Source organism: Heterocephalus glaber, unplaced genomic scaffold (assembly GCF_053883595.1).
Source record: "Heterocephalus glaber isolate CG9 unplaced genomic scaffold, H.glaber_assembly_v1.0 deba00001118, whole genome shotgun sequence".
NCBI classification, from domain to species: domain Eukaryota; kingdom Metazoa; phylum Chordata; class Mammalia; order Rodentia; family Bathyergidae; genus Heterocephalus; species Heterocephalus glaber.
Window position 1 is genome coordinate 2,573,708 of NW_028258196.1, and position 22,039 is coordinate 2,595,746.

Below are 22,039 nucleotides of genomic sequence, written 5' to 3' on the forward strand. Positions count from 1 at the left end.
CTGCGAGTTCAACGCCAGCCTGGGCTACAGAGTGAGTTCAAGGCCAGCCTGACCTAAGACTGTCTCAAACAAAAACTATCTCATGTAAAACTAAGAGACATAATTTTAATAGCCTTTAAAAATTAGTCCATGGGGGCCGGGGATTTAGTTCAGTGGTTTTGCCGCCTGCTGCGCAAGCGCAAGAACCCAAGTTCGATCCCCGGTACCAAAAAAAAAAAAAAAATTAGTCCATGGAAAGTACCTTTTAATGATTGATCCTCAAGTACAAAAAGATCCACTTGGCCAAAGGCCCCTTACTTAATGTTTACTTGTTACAAATTTTAAAATTTATTCTTTAAAAATGTTTATCAAATGTATAGCAATTTTTCTGTTTTTACGTTTTTTTCTCTTGTGAAATATACATCCAAAAATGCACAGAATTTATATGTATGGTTTAATAAGTAATTATAAAGGAAATACATAACATTTACACAGGGAGCGGGCTGGGGATTTAGTTCAGTGGTTCTGCCGCTTGCCTCGCAAGAGCAAGGTCCCGGGTTTGATTCCTGGTACCAAAAAATCAAACATTTACACGGGGAGGAAGCACCAGAAGCTCCCCTCGAGGCTCTCCGTCATCACCAGTTCACCCTTCTTCCCTAGTCTGCCCTGTGCCAAAGTTTGATGATTATCTTCTTTGTTATTTAGTACCCAGACTACTCCAAAACAGTACACATTAGCTTTGGGTGATTTTTAACCCTTTCCTATTCTTTTATTTTGAAAAGTCTCAAACCTGAAGGAAAGCAGCAAAGAAGTAAAATGAACCTTTTCATGCTCTTCACCTCAATTCCCAGTTGTTAGCATTTTCTCATGTTTTCTTTACAGCCCTATAGATGGGTATTTTATATGCTGAAACTGTTCAAAGCATTGGTTTTGAAATTTATATCAACAGATTTACACTGTCTATTGTTTTGTCTCTTTTTTCATTTTTATAAAGTTTGGGGGATTGGTCCATTTTGTTATAAAAGCTGTATTTATTTAAAAACAAAAAGAGGTAGGGTCTTGCTGTGTTGGCCAATCTCTCAGGCTCAGGTGATCCTCCTACCTCAGCCTTCTGAGTAGCTGGGACTAGAGAAGTGAGTCACCACGCCCAGCTAAAGTTTTACATATTTTTTTTCTTTTTTAAAAGTGATTCAGATTGAACCCAGGGCCTCACAAATGCTGGGTACTGCTGAGCTACACCCTAGTTCTCATCTTTCTATGTGACGCATTATAAAATTACTTTTAGTTCCCTTTGCTCCCCACAGACGTCAGGTGTCCACATTGATAGAATAATGGTGATAATAGATACTTACACTTTTGCTTTGCTTTTCTCTGACCAGTACAACTCCTGCTAGTCTTCAACATCTTTGGTTAAGGTGTAGAACTATCAAGAATGAGAGGCACCTTATCTTACCCCATCCTTTTGTCTCAAAGAGAGGGCTGCACTGAGCAGACCTAGGTCAACAAGAAGGTTTCTATCTTCACGATGTGATCTGCAGGGCACTGCCAGGATCAACATGTGTCACAAACTCTCCTCCTCCCTGCTCCAAAATGCCCAGCATGCAATACCTCCCACTGAGTCTGACAGTAAAACCAAGGAGCACTCCCTTTTCAGAAATACATGAGTAATGTACAATTTATCCTACTCAAAAGTATGACAGGGCTCTGCTTTACATGTGTGGTGAAAGAGGAAAGTGTCCTTGTACCATGAGCCTCACCATTTGGCACCAAGCAACTAAGAAGATTTACTATTTGTTACTTTTAGTATTTGAAAATCATAGAGCAAGCCTGAGATGGTAACTATAGGAAAGGGAAGTTTCAATAACTGCAGAGAAGATAGAAAGACAGGCCTTAATGGAACAAGATTTCTCTTTCAACCTAGCCTATTCTCTCAGTATCTTTTTCTGCCTTTTTGTAGTAGCCTACCATCATTTGATAGCCATCAAACACCTTTAGTCATATAGCACCTGTACCCTGCTGCAGTTACCAACAGAACAGTACTATTACAGAGCAAAGATGAAACAGGTATGAATCACCTTTCCTGATATTAGCAAAATAATGCGTTTTCTAGAACCTAGACCCAGAAAGTAGAAAACTATGGAATAAGGGAAGAATAATTTTGTCCTCTGTTAAATCTGCAGTGATGAGCACATCATTTGGCAACACCAAAGCCCAATAAGTATTTAGTAAATTAATGGATGGATGGATGGATGGATGGAGTGATTGAGGGATCAATTGACAACAGGATAGATACAGTTTTTTAAAATCCAGATCTCAGGAAACATAAAGTAACATCTAAACAAACAGTAACACACTCCTCTGAATAATCTTACAACAAGCACAAAGGCAACACATAAAACCAACAGGTGTACAACAAACCAGAGCTCTATGCATTCATCTTCTATTCATCAAAACTGAAAAGAGAAGCCAGTTTCTTGACCAGTTACACTCAAGAGAAGCAGTGATGTTGTGAACACCTCTGAACACAAAGGGCAATGCCGTGTCATAAATGCTCAGCAAATACAGCTGCACCAAAAGCAATAACAGGATCTCTGATCTGGAGGTCTAAAAGTAAAGAAGAACATGTTCAAATAACACTACCAGAGCTCTTGTGGCCTTTGCTGCCTTGTGTTTGCATGTTGTTTCTCCTCCGCAATGCCCGTTTGTCATCCAGGCCTTGGAGCCAGCTGATTATGGACTGAAACCTCTACAAACTGTAGGCCAAACAAACTCCTTCCCCTCTAACTTTGGGTGTCGGGTATTTTGTCTCAGCAATGAGAGCAAAGTAACTAACACAGAAATTTGGTACCAGAGAAGTGGGGTCATTGCTGTGACACTACCTGGCCATATGGCTCAAAAGCCTTTGGAACTGGCTTGCGGGAAGGAGAAGAGTTAGGAAAGATCCAGAGACACTGGCTACAGAAGCAGCTCTGGAACGCCTTAGGTTGTTCTGTATGGGAGATTCCGGTCAGAGCTCAGAAGACCAGAAAGCCGGTAGAGACCAGGCTCAGGAGGTTTCTCCTGGGAAGAAGGACTGCTTTGGCTGCTGGACTCCAGATGTTGTTATGACTTGACAGAAAGTTTGTCTGAATTTTTCTCGTGTTCATACTTTGTTGGAAGATTCAGAGCTACCAGTTTAAAAAGTAGGGCTGGAATGCCTTAGGCTGTTCTGTATGGGAGATTCTGGTCAGAGATCAGAAGACCAGAAAGCTTATAAAGACCAGGCTGGGAAGGTTTCTGCTAGGAAGAAGGACTGCATTGGCTGTTGGACTCCAGATAATGCATGTTATGGCTTGCCAGAAAGTTTGTGTGCTTTTTGTTCATGTCCAGAGACTCTGCCTGAGATTAGAGGTGGTGGACTAATTAATCTTGCAGATAAAATTTCAAGGCACTCAAATATTGAGGCAGTGGCATGGCTACTGTCGGGGGCTTTTAGCAAGATCTATGTTGAGAATCAGGAGCAAAAAGTCCAGCAGAATGATTTAAAACATTTTGAGTTGGGCCAGAAAGGAAGCTCCAGTAAAGCTGTGGACTGCAAAGATAGAGCAGAGCAGATCTTGATTACTGAGAAGGAATAGGAAAATAGAAAAGATGGTTTGAGAACATCACAGGAAGCAACAGGACTCCACACTTTGCAGCCTCAGAGTTATAAAGGTGAAAGAATTTGCTTTGAGAAAAAAGCCCCAGAGTACAAGGTTCCAAAATGGCAACAGCCACACCATGTTCCAGAATGGCAGCGGCCTAGGGAAGTTGTTCCAAAATGGCAGCCTCGGGAAGCTGTTCCAAAATGGTGGCAGCCTAGAGAATTTGTTCCTCAGGATTGGGTTCAGAGTGCTCAGCAATCCAGGCACTCGACCCCTACAACCAAGAGAGAGGGAAGACTGGCTACTTACTACTGCTCCAGCTGGCAGCAGACCTCAGCATCATCCATGTGGTACTGGTTTTAGGCGCAGGCAGAATGCAACAGTTGTGCGGTCAGGAAGGCTTCCACCCAGATTTCAGAAGAAGGCCTGCAAGGCCAGGCATGGTACCCGAGAGAGCCGTGTGTGAAGCTGTGAGTGCGAAGCTGAAGGTGCATTGGAGACCCCAGAAGTTTGGAGAAGCCTGGAACATGGATCATCTGAGGAAAGCTGCAAGGAGGGAGCAGAGCCAGCCCAAGAGAGGAGCCATGAGAGCTACAACCACCAAAAGTGCCGAAGGGGCAGAGGCACCAAAATCCTTTGGAGTTCACAACTCGCCACAGATTGCTGGGGATGTTGGAAGTGGAACTATGGAATTTAATGTTTCCCCTACTGGATGTTGGACTTACTTTGGTCCCATTCCTCTGTATCCCCCTATTTGTACCTTTTGGAACAGTAATGTTTATCTTGTGCCATTGACTGTTGGAAGAGTTTAACTTTCTTTTCATGTGTACAGGGGCTTGCAGCTAAGAGTTTGCCTTCAATCTCAGAGGAGACTCGGGACTTGGACTTTTCAGCAATGCTGAAACTCTTAGGACTTTGGCAACTCTTGGAGATGGACTAACTGCCTTTGTGTAAAGGAGTGTACATGAGTCTTTGCGAGGCCAGGGGCAGAATGTTAGGGTTTGGGTCCAGATGTTCCCCCAAAGCCTCACGCGGTCATAGGTGAGACTTTTTCAGAGGTGACTGAATCTAGAGTGTGTGATGCTGGGATTAATGGTGTGTGATTAATAGATCAGTACACTGATTGGTTTGGCATCGTCCTAATTCCCAGTAGCCTGGATACAATATAAGGGACAGAAAGAGGCTTGTCTTCTCCCTTGCTTGCTTGCTTTTGCTGCCTTCTGCTTGCCATGAACAGTTTCTCCTCTGTGATGCCAACCTGCCAAGCCACCCCTCTGTGGAGCGGCCAATTATGGACTGAAACCTCTGCAAACTGTGAGCTAGTAAATCTTTCCTCCCTTAAAAATAAATAAATAAATAAATAACACTACCAGGTTACAAAGCATATAGGGAAATTCTCTTGAATTTTGCAATTTTGTTTAAATAAGCCACAAATTTTCCTTGTTTATCTAAACACCACCTATGCATGTGGGTCAAGGTAAACACACACACACACACACACACACGTATATTATTCTTTATGAGATGGCGAAAAAGAGAGACAGTAAACCTCTAAAATTAAACAATTGCTCTTGGTTTACCCTAATAACAGATACACTTGTATGACAGACAGTGACAACGCTCAGAGACTTAAGGTTGTCTTTGTCCTGAGGGTCCCTTAAAATGACTGCAGGAAGAGCAGATTTGGAAAGTGCAGCCCGAGGAGCAATTGCAGCCCTGTCACTGAGAATGGAAAGCGCATCCTCTGGACAGGCAGGTCGTTTCCTAGCTCAATTTCCCACCAATTATTTCACAACTCCAAACAGTGGCACCAACACTATCAGCATCCAAAGGTGTAGGGATGGAGGCTTCTTAGTAATCATCTCTCCTTACAGACAACCCCCTCCCACTACACTTTATCATCCTCACCCCTAAATCCACCTGTGACATATGTCATATAAATGCCTTTTACTCCTGTGGAGCCAGTGTCCCCTGAAAGCTTAGAGACCCCACTGGATGCAGGATGCAGTCAGGCACCAACTGAAGTCCCCTACCATGAGTTAATGGCCTCCCCATAACATCCTTATCTACACCTGGTTCCTGAGATCCATCTGATGTTCTTGCTGCATGTCCTCCGTCATGAATTCCAACTCCCAGAGAATGTGAAACATGACTCAGGCGTCAGCTGAAACAGCTCAGTGTGCAGTGGGGCTTGGATGAGGCTTCATTCCAGACTGCTGCACTTGAGGCAAGTTGAGATGGTTAAACACTAGAGCCGTAAACCACCCAACACCAGTGTTGGTAACACTGCCACACAGCTCAGATGCCTGATGATGTTAAGTGCTATGCCCAGAGCTCTAACTGACAAATGTCCTGTTGCAAGTGGCAGGGAGGGAAAACTATGTCTAGACAGTAGCCTCTCCGAGCCAGTTCCATCTGCCTGGACTCTCTCCAACAAAATCTCCTAAGAGCTGCCTCCTAACCCACAACAATACTTTGTACTTATAGGGCTTTTATAACTTCCAAAGAACTTAAAAGTTCTGCAGGCATTGTCCTCCAAGCTTGCCTTGTTAGCTAAACACAGAGCAAGCAAGTTTACCAGCTTTGTTTTACTTATAGGGTACTTCACTCGTCAAATATTACTAGCCCAGCCCTCAAACAGAATCACAGGAGATTATGAGTTTGTTCAAACCCATAATTTTTGCCTCTCTACATCAAAATTGTTTTCTTTACTCATCACAACATTTCTGCCCAAAGTTACCAAAACCCAAGTTTTCATTTTGCTCAAGAGTACGTTGCTGGGAAGGCCACTTGCTGCTTCACAGACAGTTTCCAACAAAGAAGACAGACAGTAGTTAGCATGTCCCAGGCTGTTCCTAGTCACAGAGGAAGAATCCCTGAGAACATGTCACCCCCAACAACGGGGTGCGACACAATAACGCGTGTTCCCCGACATGTCCTGTCCCTCCCTGAGTTATAGGGTGCAGCTCACCTGAGCCTTTGCCTTCTTGGAATCACAAGGATGAATTGAATCTTCATCTGTTAAGTTTACTCATTGGTTTTACATGCAAAATCTCCCTTTTCATTGGCTTATATTCTTCGCTTTTATAAGTTTAAAACTAAATCTAAAGTAAACAAATTTGTGCATGTGAACAAGTGGAAAAATATCACGAAAAGACAACATGGCTTCTGTGGGCCTGAGCTGAGCATGTTGGTCTCTCCCGCTATCCCTATGAAAGGCATGACAAGGACACATCGCAGTGACATCTTTCTAAAAGCAGAAATATTTACCAATCTAATCAAAAGACACTACAGCAGAAAAGGTTTGCACCCATGAAAGTAACAGAAGCCCCAGGGATGTGCTGCTTTTATTTCCAGCTTAAAACAAATACAAAAATATAGACTTGGGCATCAGACTGAGTGTTAAAAAATGAAATCCGGAAAAGGGAAAAGAAACTTAATTTAGGATATAAAGAGATTGTCCAGTAGATGGCCCTCCAAGATCAGAAGGTGCTGAAGAACCGCAAAAGTTTCTGAAACTATCACAAAATATCCCTGCTGTTACACTTGTACTGTGTAACATTCGATCAACAGAAGAGGATGTATTTTCATGTATGTATGTATGTCTTATAAGGCTTAATAACAGAAATATTAATACAAATAAGACATTCATATACTATACACACATCGTATTTATTTTACTAAGCTTCATAATAAAAGGAACCCCAAGAACCCTCCATTCCTTTAAAAACTAGAATGAGATTGCTTGTGTATCTCTCTACATATTCCACTCTACCTTAACCTCCTTCTTCCCCTCGGTACCATACAAAATTACTGAATATGTTGGGGCTTTTAAATCATATATTCTGCTACATTCCCTTTTTTCAGCCTTACTCTTAAATTTTTCCCATGCATATTTATCTAAACAATACTAACTGTAATCGCTATCTTTTTTCCCCCATTAAGTTTATTGGTACATTTTAGGTATAAAATACAGTTATATTCATCATTGGGATCTTGTACCATTACATGAGTCTCTTGGTTTGTAGTCGCTATCTTACTAGTCATTAAAAAGGGCTTCAATCAACTGGAAACTGGATAAAGATGTAGGTTTTTTTATAACATGGAGTACTACTCAGCCATAAAGAACAAGAAACTAGAGACTTTTATAGCTAAATGGATGCACGTTGAGGCCAAACTCTTAAGTGAAATAAATAGGACACACATCTGTAAATACCGAATAGTTTCTCTGGTGTGAGAAACTGAGAATGTAAATAAGGATTAAAATGATTCAAATGAATAATTGATAATGTGAAATAGGAAGAAAAGGTCCAAAGGGCTAGGGGAAGTGGGAGGGATAGGGGAAAGGAAAGAAGGGAAAGGAAAAACTATGAGAAATGGAAAAGCTGGAAACAAAGTCTTTGTAAATAGGGAAGGGTGGGCTAGGAATGGGGAAAAAATAAGAACCAAGATGCATCATGTACAGGTACAATTCCCAATGAGAAATGTAAATGTACTGTATACCTAAAATGTACCAATAAAAGAATTTAAGGGAAAAAAATAAAGATAAAAAGGGCTTCAAACATTTTATATTGATCATACCTTCCTAACGTACACCCTATTACTGCCCACTACTTTAGCTGACTTCTCTTCTTACTCCATAAGTTATAAATGATTATATTTATTTTAGACAGAGTTTTTTGTACATGTCTATCAATCTATTTGTTCGCTAGTTTTTGCATCTCAGCCCTTTCTCTTTGGTTATTTTCTTCCTTACGTGCATCCTTCAGAAGTTTCTTTTCTAAAATCTTGTTAGTAATTCTGCTTTATTCTGAAAAAGCAGATGGAACATAATTCTAGGTTGTCAGTTAATTTCCTTTAGTACTTTGAAGACATTACTCTCCTGTCTCCTGGTTTCTGCTTCCAATATTGCTCCCATGAAGTCTGCCCTCCATTTTATATTGTTCCTTTGTAGGTATTCTTTTTCCTCTGGTCTTGCTCCTTACAAACTACATTTTAAGATTTTTCTCATTGTCTTCATTATTCTTCAGTTTCACTACAATATATATCTTGGTGAGCACATCTGTTTTTAGCTTTTTAGTTGATGTATTAACATAAGATGACAAACCACAAATGTGTAGCTTAACAAACTACTACACAATGAACAGATGAGTACATCCACCATCCACATTTAGAAATGTACATCTTACTGTCTCAGCTGCCTTCATCATGCTAAGGACCAGAAGTCTCTAACACCAGAGATGAGATCTGCCAGTGTTAGAAATTTATATAAACGGAATTATGCAGTGTATGTTTCTTCATGTTTAGCACCTTTCACTGTAAGAGTCACCTGGACTATCACATGCAGCAACTATTCACTCATTATTCAGTGGCATATAATTTTCCTTTTTTTTAACCTACCAAAACTCGTCTGTCCATTCTGCTGGTGATGGATATTAAGATTGTTGTAGGTTTTTGGGTTTTTTTCAATAATGTTGCTGTGACACTCATTACATCTTTTTGGTGTATTTGTTTTGGCAGTTTATAGTTTATTTCTTTTACATTGTACTTCCCGTGTCCCAGGTTCCTATCTTGTTTCTGTTCTAGAGAAAGGCTTAAGAACTAATACTACAAATCTCTTTTTCTCCTCCTTTCCATCTTCTCAGGCTGGGGCCCCAATGAGACATTCATGAGAAATTCCTACTCCGACCTAAATAGAGCTTAGCTTTTCTGTCATGATGTCTGACTGGCCTCTTGACACCACACTCCCAAGAACGCCTTCAAGAGCTGGGTGTGGTAGCACACACCTGTAATTCCAGCACCTGAGAGGCTGAGGCAGGAGCATCGCCATGAGTTCAAGGCCAGCCTGGGCTACACAGTGAGACTCTGTCTCAAAAATCAAAAAAAAAAAAAAAAAGAATGCCTTCAAATTGATCTTCCAGTCCACTAATTCTTTCTTCTGATGTATTTAACCCATCCCTGAAGTTTCTATTTTCAACAATGATATTTTTATATCTAAATGTCATGTTTGGGTCTTTTTAAAAATCTGCTGCATCTTTTTTTATAGTCTTTTGTTACTTGTTTTGGTTTATGATTTTATCTTTTATTTCTTTAAACCATGGTTATTTCATATTCTGTGTCTGATAGTCTTAGTGTCTAAGGTCCTGGGTAAAAAAATAGCAAATCAATTGTTTGTCTTTTCTGCTGATTCTCGGTCATGGTGAGTTGTTTCCTGATTAATCTGTTGAAATTTTGTTACATGTTTCATATTTGTTTGATTTTAATCCATGGGAAGCTGTGGGTCTCTACTGGGTATGCTTTGTTTCTGTAAAGAATTTATATTTTGTTCCCCAAGACAAAACTAGACAATGCAGTCCTTAGAGATGTTTAGGACTACTCATACTATCATCTAGTGACAATTTGGGGGGGGGGGGTACCGGGAATTGAACTCGGGTCCTTGCGCTTGGGGCAGCAGGCAGCGAAACCACTGAGCTAAATCCCCGGCCCTTCATACTCTCATCTATACACTGAGGTACTGAGTATGTTTTATGCAAGATCTAGTTATTTTGCTACATGAGAGCACATTAAAGTTTTCTGTTTGAAGTGTTTAGGTTTTCGGTTGTTTTCTTTTGTTTGCAGCACTGGGGATAGAACTCAGGGCCTCATGCACACTAGGAAAGTGCTCTACCATATGCCCAGTCCTGAAATAATGTACTTTTCAGATGCATCTATATTATCTTCATTTGAAGTAGGTCCAACAAGTTGAGGAAGAGCTTTTATTTGCCTTCCAAATTCCATTTTCAAATTCTCCAATCTCAAATACTCACAGGAGCACTGGGAATCGGGAGTACACTTTAAAATTAAATAATATCTCAATGATAGTGTTTATTAAATGTTACCTTCTTTAAACACTTCTGTTAATTTCTTTAATTCTCTCTTTTTTAAATGAACCATGATTTTTTAAAGTTCCCATATTAACCTACAGCACTTTCTTGAAAAATTGTATTGTATTTCCTTTCCATTAAGCAATAAATATAATACTTCAAACTTTCCTCCAATCTTGGGTTAATAATATTTAAAATGTAAATTAATGAGAAAATAAAAAGGCATGAGGTGAAATAATCCTTGCAGTTCAACCCACTGCAAAGCGTTTTAGACTCAATCCACATTTCAGATGTATTTAAATATTTTTCTCATTTCATTTATCATTACTTTCTTTAAACTTGAGGGGTTTGCTCTTGGCAGTGTAGTCTCCTCTGACTAAGAAGCTGAAGAGACCAGCGTACAAAACTGCACTACACACACTGCTCATTACCTGATCCCACTTCAGCCTTGACCCTTGGGTATAATTGGTATGTTCTCCATTATCTTCTATAAATCCTGCCCCAAATTAAATTGAGTCACCTAATAATGCCCTATAGCACTCATAAGTTATAGAGTCTGACGCTGCTCATTAAACAACTCACAATGAACTCAGATAACAGCCTTTACACATTTCTCTCTGGTTTTTGGGGGGGTTTTTTTTTGGTACTGGGGATCAAACAGGTCCTTGAGCTTGCGAGGCAGCGGAACCACTGAGCTACATCCCCAGCCCCTACCCACTGGAAAATTAGACTATAGCAGTGTCATTCTGTATCTCAAGGGTGCTATAGGAGAAACATAAAAGCTTTATTAATATTGTATCTATAAATTCTGCACCATCTGGAGTAGAACCTTCCTTTTTAGTAACTTAGTAGTCCTGAAGGAATGTTTTAATAAATATACAAAACTTGTACATAAAAATCCACAAACACTAAAAATATAAATTATAGATTGGTTAGATTGCCTGCTGATTTTGAAAAAATGTGTATAAAAGTAGATTTCCCATTCAAAATGTAAAACATGACTCAACCTATCCAAAAAGAGGTTTACATGTTAATTTGTGGAAATGTGTGTTTGTTTTATCACACCTGTGTGCCCGTAGCTCCTTGAAAGCAGAAATCTTGTCTTATTCATCTTTGTATGAAGATGAGGCTCCCTGTGCCGGGCATGGTGGTGCACGCCTGTGATCCCAGCACTCAGGAGGCTGAGGCAGGAGTACTGTTGCAAGTTTGAGGCCAGCCTAGGATACATAGTGAGTTCAAGGCCAGTCTGAACAACATAGCGAGACCCTGTTTTTAAAAAAAAAAAAGATGAGGCTCCCAGAAGACCTTGAGGGTCAAACATTTTGCCTTGCACAAAATAACCACTCAGTATTTGCTGATTGAACAAAAGTAAACTAAACTGCTTAATCTTCCTCTTCAAAATAAATATTAATAGGGGCAGGGATTTGGTTCAGTGGTTTCGCTGCCTGCTGCTCAAGCACAAGGACCCGAGTTTGATCCCCGGTACCAAAAAGAAAAAAACAAAATAAATATTAAGCCTTTTTAGAGCTTGAATACAACTTTTATTAATTTATGATAAATATATTTCAAATGAGTAATTAAGAAAAAATCCATTTTAAAGAAAAAAATCCATCTATATGCTTTTGTTGCATGGTGGGTAGGGGAGGAACAGGGGTAAAACACCCCGTGTGCAGTTTAACTCCCAGTTTTAGAGGGGGTATCCCTTGACCCCTCTTCCCTCTGTCCTTTCGTCCCACTCTAGCTTCCCAGGGTGGGTTTAAAGAATTATTTAAGTTTACTGAGTTCCTCTTACCTAATTGAGTGCAGATGTTGCTTTGGAATCCTATGAGAAGGTAGCAAAATAATATACAACAGACCCAAGAAATCTGAGCTAATCATTACAGAATTTCTAGCAGAACGTGATTGGGAAATACTGCTTCACTCACATAAAAAGTGTTCAATTTCAGATCCAAACAGGCACAAGATCTGAACAAAAACAACAACAAACAAGGCAAAGTCAAGTAGAAGGCAAGATGGTCCCAGAATCAGGCCCTTAATTATTCATCACAGGTTCCCAATACCTGGCTCTGACCGACAGGCTACTGCACACACGACTGAGCAGAAAGATCTGACCCCCCTGTTCATGAAGTTGTACAGAGTCCAGCTGAGCATTCACAGACTGATGGCCAGTGTCTGAGAAGGCACATTCATTCTGGGTGTGCACAGTAATAAAAAATAAAAGAGAATAGGTAAACACCTGAATACATCCCTAACACTTAACAAATCAGAATACTTTACATCAAAATCAGAAGGCTCGGCTTATTTTGGAAAGATCCTGGGACCTTGCTTCACTGAGCTCCGAGTCTCCTCCTGGCAGCAATCTGAAGAGAATCTGTCTGGGGCAGACGGATGTGTGCTCTCCGCTGTGGCACATCCACCACTCCCTACTGTCTGCTCAGGGCACTGTCTGCCTGGCCTCTGACCCTTGACTGCTTGGAGAGGATGGATTTCATCATTTCTTCACCTGATAAAGGAAGTGAGCTTATCAATTATAAAATTAAGTCACACTGTCCATTACTCCACGTCCAAAAGTATGATAAGAACATGACATACAAGATCTCATTTAATCTTCACAATGAGCCAAAGGAAAAAGCAATGTCTTTGCCTCACAGATAGGAAAACTGAGGTCCAAAGACGTTAAATAATTTGGTCAGTGCTTAATGCTCTTTCATGATGGAAGCCAAGACTTAAATTCAGGTATTTCTAGTTGAGAGCAGGGGCCAAGCTACTTCCCAGTGACCTCTGCTATCCATCCCTGTATGCTGTGCGGTCTCGAGGCTTCCCAGAGAGAAAATGGAGCTGAACTGTTCCTTTCTCTTCCTGTCCTCTTACTTTCAACTCCAGTGCCATCTGGCTATGGAGCAGCACAATTCTCAGTATTATTTTCTACTGAATGTGAGAGAATGACCCTATTATCAAACAGGCGTATTTCTGCTGAGATGAATCAGGCCTCCAACAGGGATGGAATTCCCTCTGACAGACAGGATACACAGGATATTAATCACGACAGCCATCAGACTGTCACCTGCCTGGGAAATACAGGTGTGTCCTTCAACCGGGAAAGAGGACACTGTGTGTACTTGGTGGTGAGGCCTGGAGAAAATTTACATTTGGTCTTGTTTGGCTCTTCTATGTGGAGGAAAAACTGGGGAGGGGAAAATAAGAAATATCTTAACTTCTGTATAAGATACAGGCAAGAGCTGAGATGGTGGAAAGCCTGGAAAATTGCCTCTAAAAGTGTTCCAGTGCTTTGGGGGCATAATATTAAAAAACAAACAACCAAACAAACCTCCTCAGAGTGTAGACTGGGTCAGAGCCTGTGGGCTCATTAGCTGAGGTAAAAGGAGAGAGAAATTTGTACCTGGTAAGTCTAATTCATTTCTATGTTTCTTTTCCTTTCTTGGTTTGCTTTCGTGTTCCCTTTGGTTTGACCAAGTATTTTTTTTAATTTCTACTAATTTCAGTTGAAACAGGTGAGTTTTCATCTATGCCTGAGTGAGACTTTTAATGGAAAACTGCAGCTCTCACAGAGCGGGGGAGGCAGAGCAGGAGAGAAAACCTGGAGGCCTGTGCACTGCCCCAGCCCCCGATACGGTTTTAACAGAAGAAATCTCCACACAGCGTTTTGTCTGGAATTATCAAACAATGTAGAAGGGGGCCATTTTTATGAAGAACAGGCACTGTTTATCATAGACAGAATTTGTATAAATCTCTCAGATTTAATGTTTCCAAATGTGGTGATTTTTTAAAACTTACAAGCCATTTAAACTGGTGCTCTGCATTTTCCTTCTTACCTTTTCCTCTGGGACTGCGCATGTTTAAATGTTAAGAGGCACCTGATACCAAAACAACTCCATGGTTATGAATCCAGCTGGCCATACTGCAAGAGATACTATCTCACATGATTCTGCACATTTTTAAGTTTTGTTACAGTATGTGCTCCAATGTAATAAAACACCAATGTTTATACCAATAAAAATACTTACATATCTATCCTTGCATTGAAAAATCACACCTTGAAAAATGCATTAATTAGTTCAATCCCCAGTACCAAAAAAAGAAAACTCCATTAATTTTCTGCAAACTTCTAAAACACCTTAGAAATCTCCACAACCCATTTTATACTTCCAAGCTACATGCTTGCTTCTGTAACTGCATAAAACCCACCACATGCAGGAAGCCCCACCTGCTCAATCCCCATAAGGGCTCTCAACCCTGGCAAAAGCCCAGATTAGTGACCCAGAATAAATCCTTTGCTCAAGAGAAGCACAGCACAGCTGCCTACAAATCAGAGGGCAGTTAGCGTGAAGCTGATTCCTGGATATCTCTTGTACATTAAAAAGCAGTCACTCCTGTTACTAAAAGATATTCCAGATGACATGGTTGTAATCCCAGCATTCTGGGAAGCTGAGGCAGGAGAATTTCAAGTTTGAGTCTTGCCTGGATAAGACCTTATCTCAAATTTAAAAAGGGCTGGAGGTATAACTCAGTACAAAGCCCCTGCATTCAATTCCAAGTACCCCCCAAATGTGTATGTATATATAAATATATTCATAAAGAGTAATTTGTCTAATAATCTAAATTGGAAAAGCTTGCTTGATTATGTCTATAAAATATCACTAGTGTGATGTATGTTGTATTCAGTCATGACCCTTTAGAATTTTTATGTCTTTTGATTTATCACCTTCTTTTTCTATAAATATCAATAAAATGATAACTATATATACAAATCTATACAAATTTCTCACACACATACACACACACAATCATAAATATCAATTCTGTGTTTCTCTAAGTTTGAACTAAGTTATCTCTCCTAACTCTAAATGTCCTTTTTTTCAGTGATACTTTTGTCTTCCACCTTGCTTTTTTGTTATTTGTGTATCTATCTTACCTCTTCTACTGAAATCTGTGCTCACTGAAGTCAAGATCCACCCTCAATTCTTCCTCACATTATCCAAATCACCAAGCAAAAATGCGTTAAATGCACATATAAATGCATGAATAACTAAAACCACTGTATAAGTAAAAAGCTAAGTCCTCTTGTCATCCTGAGCCATTATGTATAATCTGATGAGTGTCTAAGGGCAGAGCTAACAAAGCAGTGCTGGCCTGGGCTCGGCAAGCAAGGCACACAAGAACAGATGGAGAGAGTCAAAGCCCTAGCAACAGCTACTTAATTGTGATTATACCAATAGATGGATTCCCTATGGGGAAGAGAGCATACCAGAAAGATCAGAGTGAGTATCAGCTGCCTGTTTTCAACAGCAGAATTTATGAACATAGCTTTATGGCCATGCATCACAATATCGATTTTAAATACTTTCAAAATACCACTGACCATGTGAACATTACTACCAGACATGTGGTAATAATTTTGAGTGGAAAGTACCTGACCATACTAGTCCAGAGAGAGATGGGTACTTAAGAATAAAGATGTGACAAGCATGATGGTTTCATGGCAGGACAGCAAAACAACTTACCATACAAATCAATCAATAATTGAAATCAGCAGCAACTCCGTCTCATAGTCTGTCACATGCGACACTTGAAAATGATGCATAGGTAACAACAAAACATTCCACCCTTCTCTGCCATATTTGGCAATAAGTGTTAGATGGTTCATGTGTTTATGTTAATAGACTTATCAAAAAATTTTTACTTATCCCACATTGTTTCTGCCAACAGAGGCACTAGGGGGTGAAAGTCAGAATTTAATTCACATTAAAAATCACAGGGCATATTCCACATCTTCTCCACTTGTATACCCTTTAAGTGCCTCTGTCACTGAGACAACAGTAAATCAGAATCCAAAGCATTTCCAAGAACAAAAGTCAAAACTTGTGCCCAGTCCTAACTTTATTAGAGTGAAACTTCTTAACCTGAAAAAATGTTCCAGTGCAGTACCACAAGGTGCAAGGAACACCCCAGGTTTATCACACAGAACAGGACTGTCAACTGTACATCCCACCCAGCGGGCACCTAAGCAAGTCACATAAACTTGCTTTTTATAAATATGGTCCCAAAGCAGGGTTTGGGTTACTCTCTCATTCATCCATCCTCACTATCTTTCAAGGTGAAAAGTCCCCTGAAAACTAAGAAAATACTCTGAACATGAGTACTTCCTGGGAGACTCTTCTCTTCAGCATCCTTAGTGGAGCTGGCAAAGAGCAGAAACTGCTCCCTAATGTCACTTCATGCATCTCCCAATCTGTTTCCAATTGACCAACAGAAGAAAAAGACAGAGCCTACTGCCTTCAGAACTAGCCATAAGGCCACCACACTGGCAAAAAATATCATCTCAGTCACCTAAAACATACTTTGCAAACATGACTTTCTGCTGAAAGTCCTATGTCATCAGTAGAGAGAACGACCAGGAAGAGGCAGAATTGATACCTTCAGATAAGAAAGGAGAGAGATCACCTGTTCAGCAGAGGAAGTCAAGAGGCACTGCGAATATATTCTGGAAGTGCCCTCTGAGAACTGCGAGAAAACTCTCATGAGTAAATGTGCACACACAACACATATACGTACACACACACACATGCACACACTCATGAATGTGCAAACACAGGAAAAGAGATGTCACTGAAACAGACTAAACAAAGAGTGACAGTATAATGACAGCTTCCTGCCTCATGTGTGCTGCCTGGAAGGAAAAGGGTGTCAGAAACATAACCTTTTAAACCCAATGACAGTCAAAATGTTTTTGAAAAACCAAGGAAAAAACTAAATTTAAAAGCTATACCTAATCTTATACTGAAAAGACATTTTTTTATAATTTAAATATGGGGCCAGGGCTTTAGCTCAGTGGTTCCACTGCCCGCCTTGCAATTGTAAGGACCAGAGTTCGATGATCCCTGGTACCAAAAAAAAAAAAAAGGGCCGGGATTTAGCTCAGTGGTTTCGCCGCCTACTGCGCAAGCGCAAGGACCCGAGTTCAACCCCCAGTGCCAAAAAAAAAAGTTAAATATGGTTTCTCTCTTGGATACAAAGAGTTAAAAATCACTTTCTAAGTTAAAAAGGTAATCCTCCAGTGAGTTAACTACTGTGAGTTTGGTCTGTAAAGCCTGTGATAAATGGGACTTCTGGAACATAGGAGGAAATGGGAATTATCCAAGGTGATTCTCCTTAACACTGAACACTTAAACGCTCACAGAAAGATACCAAGGAGGACTAGTCAGACCAAGAGTTCAAGCTCTCCAGATCACAGACACGGCCATTTCTTCTCTTACAACCCAGGGAGCAATAAACTAAGCCAGAGTCGCCTGGGAGAGTCCAATCAACTTCACTAACTTCCTCTCTCTACTTATTCAGCCCCACAGTGAGCACCAAGTGGTTTTCCCATTTCTGGATCATGGAGAGGAGACGCTGGGAATGGGAGGGAAGATTACCAAACAATCACAAAATCTGAGAGTCCCTGTCTTTGTACTCCTGTCTTAAAAATGTTCTTGGAAACGTAAATGCTGGCAAAATAGACCTACAATATATCTCTGTGAATATTGAACTGTTTTGTTTGGTTTTCTTTCCAGTGCTAAGGATCAAACCCAGGACCTTGGGCATGCTAAGTAAGCACTCTACCACGGAGCTATACCCCTAGTCCCCGAATACTGAATTGTTAAAGCTATATCTTTTTATAGACTTATTATTACAATTTTACAACACAGATGAATTTTGATCTTCCATCAGAGTATGCAAAAGAAAACAAGTATGATTTATTTAGAGTTCAAAGATATCTTCCATTGAATTTCTAATACACAGATATAGAACTTCTTTAAGAAATGTCTCCTTCTATTCCATCTGATATTAGAATTAAAATATTGTAAAGCCAGTTACCCAAAAGGAAGTCCACATATGTTTTCAAAAGTAATCACAAATTTTAAGTTACCATTTTGGTATAAAGAAAAACATTAATATTCAACAAGAAAAGAAAATCAATCTACAGAGTGATAACATTCAAAAATTAGTTTATGTTCCTATAAATAAATAAATCCATGTATGAAATTTCCACTATTTTGTTTTAAATAAAATATTAGAACATTTTTTATATTTGTATTTCAAAGATGCCAAATAGAACCCTAGTAGAGTTATGTATGTGGTAAGTATAATGCAATTTTATCATCCTGAAGACATATATTCTCTAAAAAGATCACACATAGACTTAAAATATTTCAGGCAAGGTGAAAGAGAAACCACTATCCCTTCAAAAATAAAACTGCATTTTTGCTGACAAGGCAAAAGACTTACTGAAATAAGTACAAGGTAACATGCCCTGTTCTGTGTTGAATTGTGGCCCCCAAAAGATGTGTTTGACCCTAACCAGCAGAACCTGTGAATGTGGCCTTATTGGAAACAGGGTCTTAGCTATGCAATCAAGTTAAATGAGGCCATGGGGTGGGCTCTCATCCAGTGACTGATGGCCTCATAACAAAAGGAAGTTTGGACCCAGAGACACAGAGGAAAGACTGCCACGTGAAGAGGCTGGGGTAGGACTGCTACACACCAAGGAATGTCTAGGGCTACCAGGATGAGGCAAAGGCAGATCCTACCTAGGAGCTTTAGCGGGAGGATGGCCCTACCTACACCTTGACTTGGGATTCCTAGGCTCCACAGCTACACAAGAATAAACTCTTGTTTTTCTTTTTGTTTTTTGGTATCAGGGGTTTGAACTCGAGTTCTTGCACTTGCGAGGCAGGCAGTGGAACCACTGAGCTAAATCCCCGGCCCATGTTTTGTTTTGTTTTGTTTTCATTAAGTTTACTGGTACAGTTTAGGTCTACAATACAGTTACATTCATCATTGGGATCTTATACCTTTACGTGATGTATCTTGGTTCTTATTTTTTCCCTATTCCCCTAACCTCCCTTCACCCAATAAACTGTTGTTTTAAGCCACCAGTTTGTGATACTTCATTATAGTAAGTCTGAAAAACTAATACACCATCTTAGTCACCATGTTGGAGAGATGTAAAAGAGGGAGAGGTCAGGGTGCCCAGGAGATGGGATTTTTTTAGACTGATTTGGACTGTTCATTATCTCTTAAAGGATAAAGAGGACAATGGATTCAGAAATTTCCATAGAGGTACTCTCTCGTTGGACATCCAGTATCTAGTAAGAGCATGCCTCTTTCTATACCCCATTGAGAGAAAGGCCTCATTCTCTGGAGTAATGCCCCTGCTCCTAGTGGAAAGGATGATACTAAAATAACAAATGTAGAGATTAATAATATAATTAAACAAACATACATCTTAACCTGAAGAGTTATGTCATTTGCCAACACATTACAGAGATTCAAACGTAAAAGGCAGCTAAAGATAATTTGACATAACTAATATGCTGTTCTAGATAAATTCTATCCCTCTGAGTATAATTCTATGCTAAGAATTAAAATGCTTCATCCATGGGGCTAAGGGTGTAGCTCAGTGGCAGAGGACAAAAAACTAAAAGAAAGTAAAATAAAAGCTTGACTCAGGCAACGTCACAAGTTACACTTAAAATGCTGGGCAAGGTATAAAAATGTGCACTGTAAATTAAAGCCCCCACTATCTAGGAGTCTAGTTGGTTTCTCTATTTAAATAGGGGAAGCTTCTTTAGCTTTCTAAGAATTAGATGCACCAGCATAAAACTAATTTGGATATTTTTAAAATACACTAAACATAAATTGTGAGCTTTGGTCCACAGAAGAAATGATGTGCCAATTCAAAATCTTAAGCCTAACAATGTAGCAGAAAGTATATTTTTTAACTAAAAATGTTTTCTTGAAGGATTATAATTTAGATCAAAAACTGACAAAATGTATTCTCAAAAAGAAGCTAAAATTGAATTGTGCAGAAAAAAAGAACCAAAACCCCAGGACATCCTAGGCACATCAGGAAAATGCTAATGTATTTTAATACAACTGCCATCGTCCGCTAGACTTAGAAAACTATTGCAGTTTCACAAGTATAGATTATTCACAAATGTATTTTTTTGTGGTTTGACAAGCCCAGCCAAGCAGAGCTGCTGTCTCTTACACAAGTTAACATGAGGAACCTTGCGCTTTCCAGACAGCATCGAGGAGGGCAGGCGGTCCCATGAGGCTGTGAGCTCAAAGGCAGGTGGCATTCAGCTTCCAGAAGAGGGGGAGAAGAGTCAGCCTCTGGGCCCACTGTATCCATTTCTCAGACCACATTTTGCTGTGGAATTCCCCACACATGGCTCAGCATGCCATGCCTCTCTGTGAGCACAGTGCCAGTGTGACCCTGAGCACCTACAACAGCCTCCTGCAAACCAAGCCAAACCACCTTACCTGCAGCCGACAAAACAGAAAATACAGTGGTGCCTCAGTTTGCGAACACTTTTGTTTGCAAACAATCTGGCTCACAAACAGAAGCATTTGGCAAAATTTTGTTTTTGTCTTTCCCACACAAACACAAATGTGGCCATCTTTTCCAGAATCGTGGAATGAATTAAGTTCGTGAACTGAGGGACCACTGTAACAGCACATCCTGCACCTTCACTGCACTGAACACATGGCTAATTTAGTGCTCAAGAGCTTACCTATGTGCCAGGGAAGTTCATCTTCACCACAGGCCTCTGGGCATTTTGCACCTCCAACCAGGTACTGCTCACCTACCAAGATGCTGACTGTACTAACACCCGCCATCAGCCTCGCTCCAGTCCTCTCATTTTGTTGATGTGCAACCATGTCCCAAATATCTTTTTCACACCAAAGCCAATATTTTTGAAAGTACAATTTGGTATGAATTCCTCAGTCATAGTTAGTAAAGGGGCTGCCTATCACAAAATAGTGAAAATACTAACCCAAAGATGCTATAAGGGAAATTAACTGAACATTAACAAACAGAGCCATGCTATGAAAATAGAATAGACATTAAAAGTTCCATCCAAGGAAAGCTGGTGGGGAAATTCAACTTCTCCATTTAACCCTAGTATTCTCAGTCAAGCCCAAACACTGAAATAGTCGAAGATACTCCTTTTAAATATTGATGCCAGATCCTACCCCATACCAACCTAATTCAGATCACTGCAAGAGGGACTCAGGCCCTGGGACTTAGTACACGCTTTCCAAGGTGATGCTAGTGTTCAGTTGTAGTTGAGAATCACTGATCTACACCAGGGGTCAGTAGATTGTTCTGTGAAGGGCCATGCCAAAAATGTTCTAGGGTATCTGGGCCATTTAGTCTTTATCACACTTCTCCAATTTACTGCTCTATCCCAAAAGGAGCCTTAGACAGTACATAAATGAATGGGTGTGGCCGGGTTCCAATACAGCTTTACTTATGAACACTGAAATTTGGAATTTTAAATAACTTTTACACATCACAAAATATTCTTTTTTTCATCATTTAAAAATGTAAAACCTATTCTTAGCTTTTGAGTCATACAAAAGCAGGTAGCAAGCAAATGTGGCTGGCCCAGAGTTTACCAACCCATGATCTGCACTGCAGTCTGAACAAATGTCTACTTAATTTTCTCAAAAACATCTGATCAGTGATTCCCTATAGTCCCAGAAAACATCTCTTTCAAGACATGG

The 22,039-nt window shown here is 40.0% G+C and overlaps 1 protein-coding gene across 5 annotated transcripts in view; it reads right to left on the reverse strand.

Moving 5' to 3' along the window:
* Armh4 (armadillo like helical domain containing 4) overlaps nucleotides 1-22,039 on the reverse strand; it is a 186,041-nt gene that overhangs the window by 146,178 nt on the left and 17,824 nt on the right. The window lies entirely within an intron of this gene.